Source organism: Camellia sinensis, chromosome 7 (assembly GCF_055761805.1).
Source record: "Camellia sinensis isolate YWXY chromosome 7, ASM5576180v1, whole genome shotgun sequence".
NCBI classification, from domain to species: Eukaryota; Viridiplantae; Streptophyta; class Magnoliopsida; order Ericales; family Theaceae; genus Camellia; species Camellia sinensis.
Genome location: NC_138967.1, coordinates 113,915,975 through 113,927,747, shown reverse-complemented (window position 1 = coordinate 113,927,747; position 11,773 = coordinate 113,915,975). Strand labels below are relative to the sequence as shown.

The following is an 11,773-nucleotide window of genomic DNA, read 5'->3' as shown; positions in this document are numbered from 1 at the left end:
CGTAGAGCATTTGCTTATTTTATTTTATTTCATTTTTATGAATAACAGTTGTGTTTCATGTAATCAATAGCCAATACTTGTGCTATGAAACTTCAAAATAATAGTCCCTCAAAGTCGTTTCATTCTTGTTAGTTATTCGCTCTTGCTTGTATAACTGCCAAATGAAGCTTTAGTTATTCGCTCTTGCTTGGGTTTTGCTGAGTTTTAATCCCATTGGTTCCTCAACCATACTTCTGGTTATTTGTCTACTTGCTGATGTCTTGCTCTGCCTTCTTGCTGCTCCAGAGTTGTGTAGTTTGTTACTCTGTGTAAGAGGAGCTAATTTAAGCCCACTAAATTATTTAGGCCCAATAGCCCAAGATTAGTGGGCCCGAATTTATCGCAAGTCCAAGATTGTTGGGCTTGGATTTATCGCCGTCAAATGGGTTGAATGGCTCGAAAGGGTTCGAATCCACGAACCTAAAGACTTACTCAAGCCCATACTCGAAAGGGTATTAAGCAAGCCTAGAGATCCGAGGCACTCGGACTCGAAAGGGTTCGGATCCACGAACCTAGAGATCCGAAGCACCTGGCTTCGAACGGATTCAAACGCAATCTAGAAGTCGCTCCGTTAATGAGTCCCAGAACACTTGCGGGCTCGGAGCTTTCCGGGATCTACGCACCAGAACCATGGGCGTAATGGAGTTCGAACAAAGGACCCGATCCCAAGGACGGTGAGTGGAGACAAATTCACTCTTCGGTTAAACTAGCCTATACCCGGGTCGAGGTGGCACGACCCCGGGGGGTCCATGAGACTCGGCAATATTTTGCGGCAGGACGTCCTCTGGGACTACCCCTGACCCTTTGGGATGATTGGGGATCATTGGTTAGGTGTGGCTAAGAAGAAGGGTTTGCCGAGGGAGTGATCTCCTCTTCGGGGTTTTCTCATCCTCGGAGAAGTCACCTCCTCGGAGAGGTCACCTCCTCGGACAAGGTGGTTAGAGAGAATATCCCCCATGTGCCTTGCACATGGGCTCCATCCTACATCATGAGGTGCCTATAAATAACACCCACCCATAGCTTTACAAGGGATGAATTTTGGAGATTTTTAACTCTTGGGAAAGAACTAATTTCCCTTTCTCCATTATCAACCTTGAGAGTGAAAGTGGGAGATCCATGGGAGAGCCTTGCCATTATTCTCTCTCTAGCCATTTTGCCTTCTTCTTCACCCAATCTCTTATCTCCATCATCTCCTTTGTTTTTGTGTTCTTGAGTTGAGACTATTGAAGAATCTAAGCCTCTCACATTTCTTCTAGAGAATTCGAAGTTATTCTTCAAGGATCTTCGAAGATCTTCGAATTTTCCAACTCCTTTCTTGAACCCTCTCCTACATTTTGGCGACTCTGCTGGGGAGGCGGATTGGTTAATGGTCTCAACGAGATCTGGAATCCACACAACTCCAACAAGGATGGCGGGAGAAGATGAAGTTCACCAACAAGGATCCTCTAATGGTGGTGATGACAGGACCATGGCTCCAGATCAACCACTTTTGCTTGAAGCCATTCAAAGACTTCAAAATACTCAGCAAGAGATTCTTACCACTCTTCAGAATCTCACTCACACCATGTTGGTGATGAGTTCTAACTTTGCGCCGGCGCCAAATGGAAATCAAACTGGTGGTGGAGTTATTCCCGCTGGAGCGCAAAATCAAATCCAAGGAGAAGTAGGCCCCAATCAGCCTATGGCTCATGGCAACACGGCCACAGTAACACATGCTCAAACCACAGTAGGCGGCGGCAGTTTGCCCATGCCCGGGCTCCATGGCGTGCCAAGCCAAGATCCAATGGTGACTAGGGGAGTTTCTGGTGTAATGAATGGTGCTCCGGCGACTGTTGGTGTCCAGGAAAACATAAGGAGCATGATGGCGCAAAAGGGAGCTCTGCCCGTACCTAATCTTGTTACGCCACCAGTAAATGTTACCCAAGCACCAAGCGGGCCTCCTTTGGTGCCGACAACAAATCTGCAAGCACAACCTGGTATAGCGGCGCTGTATGGTGGACTTTACGGGCCTCAATTCAATGTCCCATCACCAACTGGCTTGTCTATAGGCGCTGATGGCCAATATCGTCAAATGTCCTCACCAATGATGAATTCGCAGCACCAGAATGGCCAAGTTGCCCCTAGCTCAGTCTTCGGGTCCATGAGCCAAGTCCCAGGAATACCACCATCAAACTCTCTCCCTCAACAGTTTCTCACTCTCGCCGATGTGCAGGCCATGTTCGATCTCGAACGGGGCAAGAGGACCTTACCATCTTTGCCTGATCCAGACGTCAAGCCGCCTTACCCCATTGAGATGCTGAGCTATCCATACCCTGAGGGGTATACAGTGCCGAAGTTCATCAAGTTCGACGGCAAACAAGGAAATGCCCGAGAACATGTGGTGCGATTCATCGAGACTCTAGGTATTCATGGTTCAAACCACGTACTCCGACTGAGAGAATTCTCTAAGTCCCTCACCGACCGAGCATATAGTTGGTATGTTAATTTGGCCCCAAACTCTGTCCGAAGTTGGGAGGAAATGGTTAACAAATTCCACTCCAAGTTCTTTCAAGTGGCGGAGAAGGTGACCACACTTACATTGTATAAAGAGAAGCAACAAGAAAGTGAAGACATCCTTGACTACGTCAAAAGGTTTCAGGACAAGGCCATGGATTGTCATGAAGCAGTTGAGGAGAGTTATCTGGTTCAAATTTGTCTAGAAGGGGCATTGAGCAGGTACAAAATGTTTCTAGTTAACCACAAGCTACCCACCTTCTCGGCATTAATAGAAGCAGCTCGGAACATTAGCATTCCTCTGGCTCAGGAGTCCGGATTTAAGGCCAGTTACAAGACTAGTTTCAAATCGTCTCGTGGACCTATTGTTGCTGCTGCCTCTGCCCCAGATACCCGAAATTCACAAGGAGGAGGTCATAGAGGCCAGAAGAGAAAGCAATATAATGGTGAAAAGGGGAATGTTTCTTATCCATGTGGAATCGAGGAAGTGAAAGCTCTAGTTAAGGAATGGGTGGCTGACGGAGAGCTAAAATTGCCTTATGTTGAAGAAATGCCATCAAAGAAGGACCGTGAGAGCCCTGAATTCTGTGTCTACCATCGTGCATTGAAACATCCGACAGAGAAGTGTTGGACTCTCAGGAAAATCTTTAGAGATAAAGTCGAGGCAGACGAATTGAGGTTCAAAAAGCAAGGGACTCAAGACATCCGAGAACAACCATATCCTCAACACCGAGACAAGGGCAAGAATGTTGCTATGATGGCTTATGAAGGCCCGATGATCGAGGCTATCACCAATCTCGATGACGATGATTGTTATCTGGACGACATCCTCGAGCCAGAGGGTGAGCAAGTTTACTATGGAAGTGCTTTCGATCTAGAGGGCAGAACATTTATGACTCATGGCGAGGATCCCTTCGATCCAGAAGGAGGAGAAGAGTACTACGGAAGAGGAGGACACCATGTTTATGTGGCATCTTATTTTGAAGAGACCGAGGAGATGGTTAACTACGAGCCTCCAAGAGTGGAAAAAGATCCGGATCACTATGCCAAAACCTTGCAAGACTGTGTAAGGTTCAAGCAGTTCTTTGACCAGCTTGGACTTTCCAAGGTGGCAAGAACAGAAATCACCAAGTCTATCATTAATATAGCCGAGGCACACCATGAGGAATGCATGTCGACTGAGGGATCTATCCCGAGGAAGGCAAAAGAGCAATCTAGTACCATTACTTTCTCCGAGGTTGATCGGAAGTATCATTTTTCTCAGAATCGCCCGCTTTATGTGACTGCTTTTATTAACGGGGTTGAGTTCAAAAGGGCCTTTCTAGATAGTGGAGACTCTATCAACATTATGACTCGCGCTACTCTAGAAAAGGCCGGAATCTCTGAAGAACGCATTGTGAAGCAGCCGATAGTCATCACTGGCTTCGGTGGAGAAAGGAGAGTTACTATCGGATGCGTAACAGTTGATTTAGCCATTGGAGAGATTCGCTCGGCCACCAAGTTCCATATTATCGATTCTGAGGCAAATTATCACATCATTCTAGGGAGGACCTGGATGCATAGATATGGGGCTGTACCATCGAGTTATCATCAGTGTGTTAAGGCTAAATGGGGAAAGAAGACGGTGACAATTCAGGCTACAGAAAGGCCTTTCGAGATCCATGAAGCTCATTATTCTGATGCCATCTACTTCACCGAACTGGCTGTCGAAGAAGTTCCCACCACCTCTAAGCCTCGAGGGGTCAAAATTCCTCGTTGGGAGGATATCAAAGATGACAAGGAGCTGATGGCAGAGTCGAGTAAGCGGGCAATGTCTAGACCAGAAAGTCTGCCTATTCCTCGGAAGGTGATGAAAGTTCGAGAAGGAGGCAAGATGGTGTACTATTTATGAAGGTGCGGGGAGTCGGTTTCTTCAGTCACCGACTCCGAGTCAAAAGAAGAGCCTCCTGACAATGATATAGTAATAAAGCCTGAAGTGGCTCCAGAATGTATGCAAGATGGGCCGAAGCCTCAGCCCGAATAACTTATTGAAATAGATCTGAGTGATGGACAAGATGCACCGAGGCCGGTATTCGTAAGTTCGAGCCTTAGCCCAGAGAAGCGGGAACAGTTGTTAAAGTTGATAAGCCGATACTCAGATGTGTTTGCTTGGTCATATAAGGAAATGCCCGGACTAGATCCTGACCTAGTCTCCCACTATCTTGATGTGTTCCCAAACTCCAAGCCAATTAAGCAAGCTGCTCGAAAATATCATCCAGATCTCGAAGAGAAGATTAAGGAGGAGATTGAAAAACTTCAACAGGCTGGTTTCATCCGGCCAATACAATACCCCACGTGGTTAGCAAACATCGTGCCAGTAAAGAAGAAGAATGACCAAATCAAAGTATGTGTAGACTTTCGAGATTTGAACAAATCTTGCCCGAAGGATGAATTCCCTCTTCCTCACATCGACACCCTCGTGGATACTACCTCGGGACACCAAATGTTCTCATTCATGGATGGATTCAGTGGATACAATCAGATTAAGATGGCTGAAGAGGACGCAGAAAAGACTGCTTTTAGAACACCTCTCGGAAACTTCTTCTATACAGTCATGCCTTTCGGACTCAAGAATGCCGGTGCAACTTACCAAAGGGCTATGACTGCAATCTTTCATGACATGATCCATCATGAGGTGGAAGATTATGTTGATGATCTAGTGGTGAAATCCAAGAAAGAAGAAGACCATCTTCGAGACCTTGAGAAGGTATTCAAGAGGTGCCAGAAATTCAAAATGAGGATGAATCCTCTCAAATGTGCTTTCGGGGTGACGGCCGGGAAGTTCCTCGGGTTTCTTGTACATAGGCATGGTATCGAGGCAGATGAAGACAAGGTCAAATCTATCAGAGCAATGCCTCCCCCGTATTCTCAGAAGGAGTTAAAGAAGTTCCTCGGGAAGGTGTCTTATATTCGGAGGTTTATCCCAGCATTGGCAGAGATCTCTGCGCCTTTTGGCTCTTTGTTAAAAGGAGATGCCAAGTTCGAGTGGAACCAAGAGCACCAAAAGGCCTTTGAGAGAATCAAGGCGGCCTTGACCTCGCCTCAGACCATGATAGCCCCGCAGCCCGGGGTGCCTCTAATGTTGTACCTAACTTCAACCCCCAAGTCTATAGGGGCATTATTGGTCCAAGATGTAGATGGAGTAGAACGCCCGGTGTATTACATCAGTCGGAAGATTCGAGGAGCAGAAGTCCGATATACTCCAGTAGAGAGACATTGTTTAGCTTTGGTATTCACTGCCCAAAAGCTTAGACATTACTTCCTAGCACATCAGATTCAGATTGTTACTAGAAGTGATCCAATCCGATACCTCCTCAGCAAGCCTGCTCTAACCGGGAAGGTGGCAAGATGGTTGTTAGCACTGGGTGAATTCGAGATCACATGTGTAGCCCCCAAGGCGATCAAAAGCCAAGCCTTAGCTGATCTCCTTGCCCAATTTCCAAGTGGTGACTATGAACCAGTGAATGAAGAATTAAGAGGAGAGGTGCACGCAGCTATGGCTTCCGAGGAAAGCTTCTAGACATTGAGCTTTGATGGAGCAGCAGCCGGAGGGAAGGGAGGAACCGGGATAGTCCTTACAAGCAAAAGTGGGGAAAAGTTATATTTGTCTTATAAACTGGATTTTCATTGTTCGAATAACGAAGCCGAGTATGAGGCTCTTATTTTAGGCTTGATAGCAGCTGAGAAGCACAGTATCAAGAAGATTCGGATCCGGGGGGACTCAAAGCTGATAGTGAAGCAAGTTTCAGGACAGTTCGTCTTAAAGGAGCCTGCTTTGGCCACATATCGAACAACAGTCCAAAAGCTTCTTGACAAATTTCAGAAGGTCGAAATAGAGCATGTGCCTCACTCCAACAACAAGTTTTCAGATGCCCTCGCAATATTAGGGGCAAGAGTTGACATTCCAGAGGAGGAGGCAACGATTGTTATCAAGAAGAGAACAGAACCTTCAATAATACCCGAAGACAAAGACCTTCCGGAGGACTGGAGAGGAGAAGTCCTCAAACAACTCAGAAGCAAAGTTGGAAAACTGACTATGGCCAAGCTTGCCCAATTCACAATTATTCAAGGAGAACTTTACTTCCGAGGGGGTACCGGATTCCTAGCCCGGTGTGTTGGCCAACAAGAAGCGAGCTTCCGACTACAACAAATTCATGAAAAGTCTTGCGGGGATGGGGATATCAGTCTGTATAGAAGAATCCAAAGACAAGGTTATTATTGGCCCGAGATGGAGAAGGACTCGAATCAATTACAGAAGGAATGCCCCAAGTGTCAGTCATACATCCGGGAGGATGAGAGTTGCTTTGAAATTGATAACCCTGACTGGAGGCAAGTCTACATTGACTATCTCAAAGAGGGAACACTACCTGAGAGCCCAAGGGACATTGCACACCTCAAGAGGAGAGCGAGGCGGTACTTTCTTGATCAGGACAAGCTGTATAGAAGAAGTATTGAGGGCACTCCCTTGAGGTGTCTCTCCAAGGAGGAGTCAGATCTAGTCCTCGGAAGAGCCCACGAGATTGAACATCAAGGAGGGGCTCGGCTGTTCGAGCAACTTATACACCTTGGGTATTACTGGCCGACCATGGAGTCAGATGCATCCCATCACGTGAAGAGGTGCCAGACTTGTCAGAAACACGGAAATTTGATCCATGCTCCCGCTGTAGACCTGCATAGTATCCGAACGCCATGGCCATTCCATACCTGGGCTTTTGATCTGATAGGGCCCATCTCCACATCTTCTAAGGGGTACAAGTGGATTCTCACAGCCACTGAATTGAGTACAAAGTGGGTCGAAGCAATTCCTCTGAAGAACGCTACGGGGCCTGCAGTCGCGAACTTCATCAAGGAGAATATCATTTGCCGGTTTGGAGTACCAAACACCATCCTCTCGGATAACGGCACTCCCTTTATAAACAAATATGTGAAGAGCCTCCTAGAGACTTACCAAGTGAAGCATCACAAATCCACACCCTACTATCCAAAAGGGAATGGGCAAGCGGAAGCCACAAACAAGACACTGATAAGGATTCTGAGCAAGATGATGGATGAGTTTGGGGGGACTTGGCCCGAACAGTTGATAGTAGCCCTATGGGCGTATCGCACTTCAAAGAGAAAGCCAACTCAAGCAACTCCTTACTCCCTTGTGTATGGGTCCGAGGCAGTGTTACCTATAGAGTTGGAAACGCCATCTGCTCGAATGGCTCTCGCCTCGGGGATGGTATTGAAGCCTCAAACCACCAGATTGGAAGCATTAGAGGAAAAGCATGACAGAGCTGCAAAAGTCATGGAAAGGTATCATGAGTTCATCGCCCGAGCCTATAACCAGACTGTGGTACCAAGGAAGTTCAAAGAAGGTGATCTAGTATGGAAGATTGTAGACCCAATCATGCGAGGACAACCTTTGCCCAAGTTTTCTCCAAAATGGGAAGGGCCCTACAAGGTGGTCCAGGCGAGCTCAAGCGGGTACTACAAGCTTGTAAGGGTTGAAGATGGCTTCCGAACTGGCCCGCTCAATGCAAAGTTTATCAAGCATTACTACCCATAGTTAGACTCATCTATGTTGAAATTCATTTTCTTACTTTGTCTAAAAGTTGTATTTCCCTTACGTTATGAAGAAGCTGGTTTTCTCTATGGTGTACGTTTTATCCCGTCACTTGCAGTGAATCTATTATACTTTTGTCAAGAAAGTTGAAGAACTAATGAGAATATTTCAGCTTTTATAAACATGTGCGTATGATTGTTCTTTCCATTATATCATTCGAAATAAATATTTTATCAAGTAGAATGAGAAAACAATGCCAAAATAGCCAAACAGCAAAAATTTTATCATTTCATTGCATTGTCCTAGATAAAACATTTTTATCGAAAGGGGCAAGAAAGCAATTAAAAAAAAAAAGTTTGTACCAAGTTGTAAATATATTTTTATATATATATACTTACCCACAGATTTGAGGAAGCAGAATTAAGGCAGCAATGATCAAGAAAGAGATGAATGATAGTGGAAACTGAAGCTGAACCGTGCTAGTCCGAACCACACACGACGCGTTGAGAGGGCAACGCGTGTGAGTGGCGTTGGACAATCCGAAGTCAACAGAGTGAGCAACCACGCACGTTACGTTGAATGGGTAACGGCGTGGTCAGCACTGGATGGTTGAAGATGAAGACAACGAGGATGTCGCAGAGGAAGTCGGCAACCACACACGTCACGTTGAGTGGGGCAACGTGTGTGGTCTGCGTTGGAGTAGTTGAAGCCAATGGCGGAGTACCAGCAGAGAGAAGCCAACAGTGATTGGCGATGAAGTAGCAGCGGGTTGAAACCAACAATGTACACACGGCTTCAATAGCAGATTGAATTTGGCCCTGCAATAGTAATCAACGTACACACGGCTTCAGTCTCTAACCTGTTAAAAGAAGAATGTGTGTCATTGGAATCATAAATTCTGATATATGTATATACAAAACTACCACAAAATATATGTATATACAAGAGGAAGAGAAAGCCACAGTTAAGAGGGGTGATATCCAAGGCCGATGTTGGAAATATAAGCTGAAATCAGAGAGGCTTTACAGACTGTAATCAACAAGACTGGGCTAGGCTTGGCAGGACCACACACGTTGCGTTGAGTGGGCGAACGTGCGTGGTCGGCGTCGGACAAATTGAAGCCGGAAGCAGCGCTGGTACCACAGAAGAGTCAGCAACCACACACGTTGCGTTGAGAGGGCGAACGTGTGTGGTGTGCGTTGGAACCGTTGAAGTCAATAGTGATCAGAGCTGGAACAGGACTTCTGAGGGAGAGCCTTCCGAGGGACAACTCTTGCTCTCATTAGTGCGGGTCCGAAGAACAGCCCTTGATTTCATCAATACGAGCTCCGAGGATCTTTCTTTTCAAAGTAGAGTGGACTCTTACTCGAACTCCCGAGGGATAGCCTTTGCTTCCATTAGCTGCCGAAGTAGAAGTGCACATCCACTCGGACTTCCGAGGGACAGCCTCGTTTCTGCTCGGACTTTTAAAGGACAGCCTTACTTCTGCTCGAACTTCTGAGAGACAGTCTTTACTTCTGTTGGTGTAAGCTTGGTAGACTCGGTTATCTTCCAGAGGAATCTTTCTTGCCAAAGTAGGGTGTGTGCTACTTTCGGACTCCCGAGGGACAGTCTTGCTTCTGTTCGGACTTCCGAGGAACAGCCCTTGCTCTCATTAGTGCGGGTTCCAAGGGCCCCGAGGTCGTGGATTTCAATCAAGAATTCATTTGCCTGAAATAGCAAAGCCAACAAATGAGACAAACCATATCAATTTTAGATCATGATTCAGGCATTATCAGAATGGGACAACATCAACAATAGTATGTGTAACGACAAGCTCACAAGTTCGACTGTCAAAGCAACAAGCAACACACAAGGGCTTATTTTCTACAAATAATCAATTATTCAGCAACAAGAGTTCAACAGTAACTATTCCAATATTCATGAGGATGACGATGAATAAATTCACATGAGACAACCGGTGAATGCTCAATATTTTTCAATAGTTCTACTTGTATCAAAATTATCAAGCCACGGGCTCAAGTTATAAATATCAGGAGGTGTGCAATGTCATGGTTTTTTTCTTTATCTTGCAAAATCAACAGTGAAATTCAACAGCCCAGTTTTGAAGATTTATCTATATCCAGTCCATTAATAAAAGTGCCAATGTATATAATCAGAGCCAGTTAAATAGATCCAAAAATATAAGAAGAATGAGAAGAGGGTTTTGGCAAAAAACAGTTTACAGATCTGAAGCAGTGTAGAAGAAATAAAAGAAATGGGCAGAGTAAGCACTGTGGAAGGAAGAAATAGACCGAAGCATGCACCAAAATGGACCAAGGCAGTCAGAACGGGTCGGCAGCGGCACGTGTAGCTTGCACGAACAGTGGGTGAGAAAGGAATTAGGCAGACCGACGCCGCGTTGAGTTGGCGACGTGGTCGGCATTGATTAATCACCATTAGAACCAGTGGGTTTGCGAGAAAAACCGAAATCTGTGTGGTCCAAGCTCTGAAAAGTATCGCTGGGACTGCGCTAAGCAAGACCACACACGACGCGTTGAGCGGGCGACGTGTGTGGGTGGTGCTGGGCAGCCGATGCCGGAGGCAAAGTTGCAGCAAAGAGAGGTCGGTAGCAGCTTGGATCGCGACATCTGCAGCAGCCGAGGCTGGGACAGGTTGGCAATGCACTCAGAGACAGATTCAGACTTCGTCTTCTTTGTTAGAGATAATAGGCTGAAAAAAGAGTTTGACAGAAAGAGAATAGGGCCAAGGTTTTCTTTTATCCTTTGTTTGGAGCATAAAAGTTTGATTATTATGGCTACAAATATGCTAGCGCTAGGGCTGTATATATAAATATATATGATGACCCTCAGGTTGTTGGAGAAGATAAAGTTTGTTTTGGAGCAAAAAGTTTGGTTACGGTGGTCCCTCACATATTCCACAAAATATATATATATTTATATATATATAAAGTGCCACGCATTTTATGGGTTTCCAATTGCAAAAAAGGGAGAAACAGTGGTCTTCAATAATTTAGTGTGAGAAACGAAAATGGGTTTGGATGTTAGACCTCTCAGAATAAAAAAGTAAAAGTTTTGCTGGTTGGTTACATTTCAGAATAAAAAAAGGGGATAAGCACAAGCTCTTTGCCTCTTGATTGGTGGTCTTGTGATTGGTGGTCCTTCAGATATACACAATAGATCTCCGAATATTCTGGGAATCTGCCAAATTGAATTTATGTAAGTTGATTAAAGGAATTAAGGAATTGAGGTTGGACTTTCAGCAAGAATTTTCTTTAATGGGTTTATTAGGCTTCAAAAGGCATTTGAATCAAAATGATAAAGAAAAGCTGTGTGGCCCAAGCAAAGGTACAAGATAAGACCAAAAGAAAAAAATAAATATATGGGTTTGATCATTTCCTGGAAAGAGAAATTTAATTCTTTTGGTGAGTGGATCTTTAAATATTCAGATTTTGATTTGTTTTTCTTTGTGAGATCAAAAGCATGAAGGTGTATATGTTGGCCAAACATGGCGCAAAAAAAAAAAAAAAAAAAAAAGATATTTATTTATTTATTTTTATTATTTTAATATTACTTGTTGATTTTATCTGTAAATTACGGTGAATCCTCAACTTTATCCTTAGACTTTGTCAAGACCAAATATTTCTGAAGACATAAT

General features: G+C 44.9%; 1 long non-coding RNA gene across 1 annotated transcript; it reads right to left on the bottom strand.

The window, feature by feature from the left end:
* Window positions 1-8,378: 8,378 nt before the first annotated feature.
* Window positions 8,379-11,358, bottom strand: LOC145794745 (uncharacterized). The gene is made up of 2 exons (XR_014334685.1): window positions 10,411-11,358; window positions 8,379-9,826 (listed from the first exon to the last, which is right to left on the bottom strand). It is a non-coding gene; the product is annotated as an uncharacterized LOC145794745 (long non-coding RNA).
* Window positions 11,359-11,773: the final 415 nt, after the last annotated feature.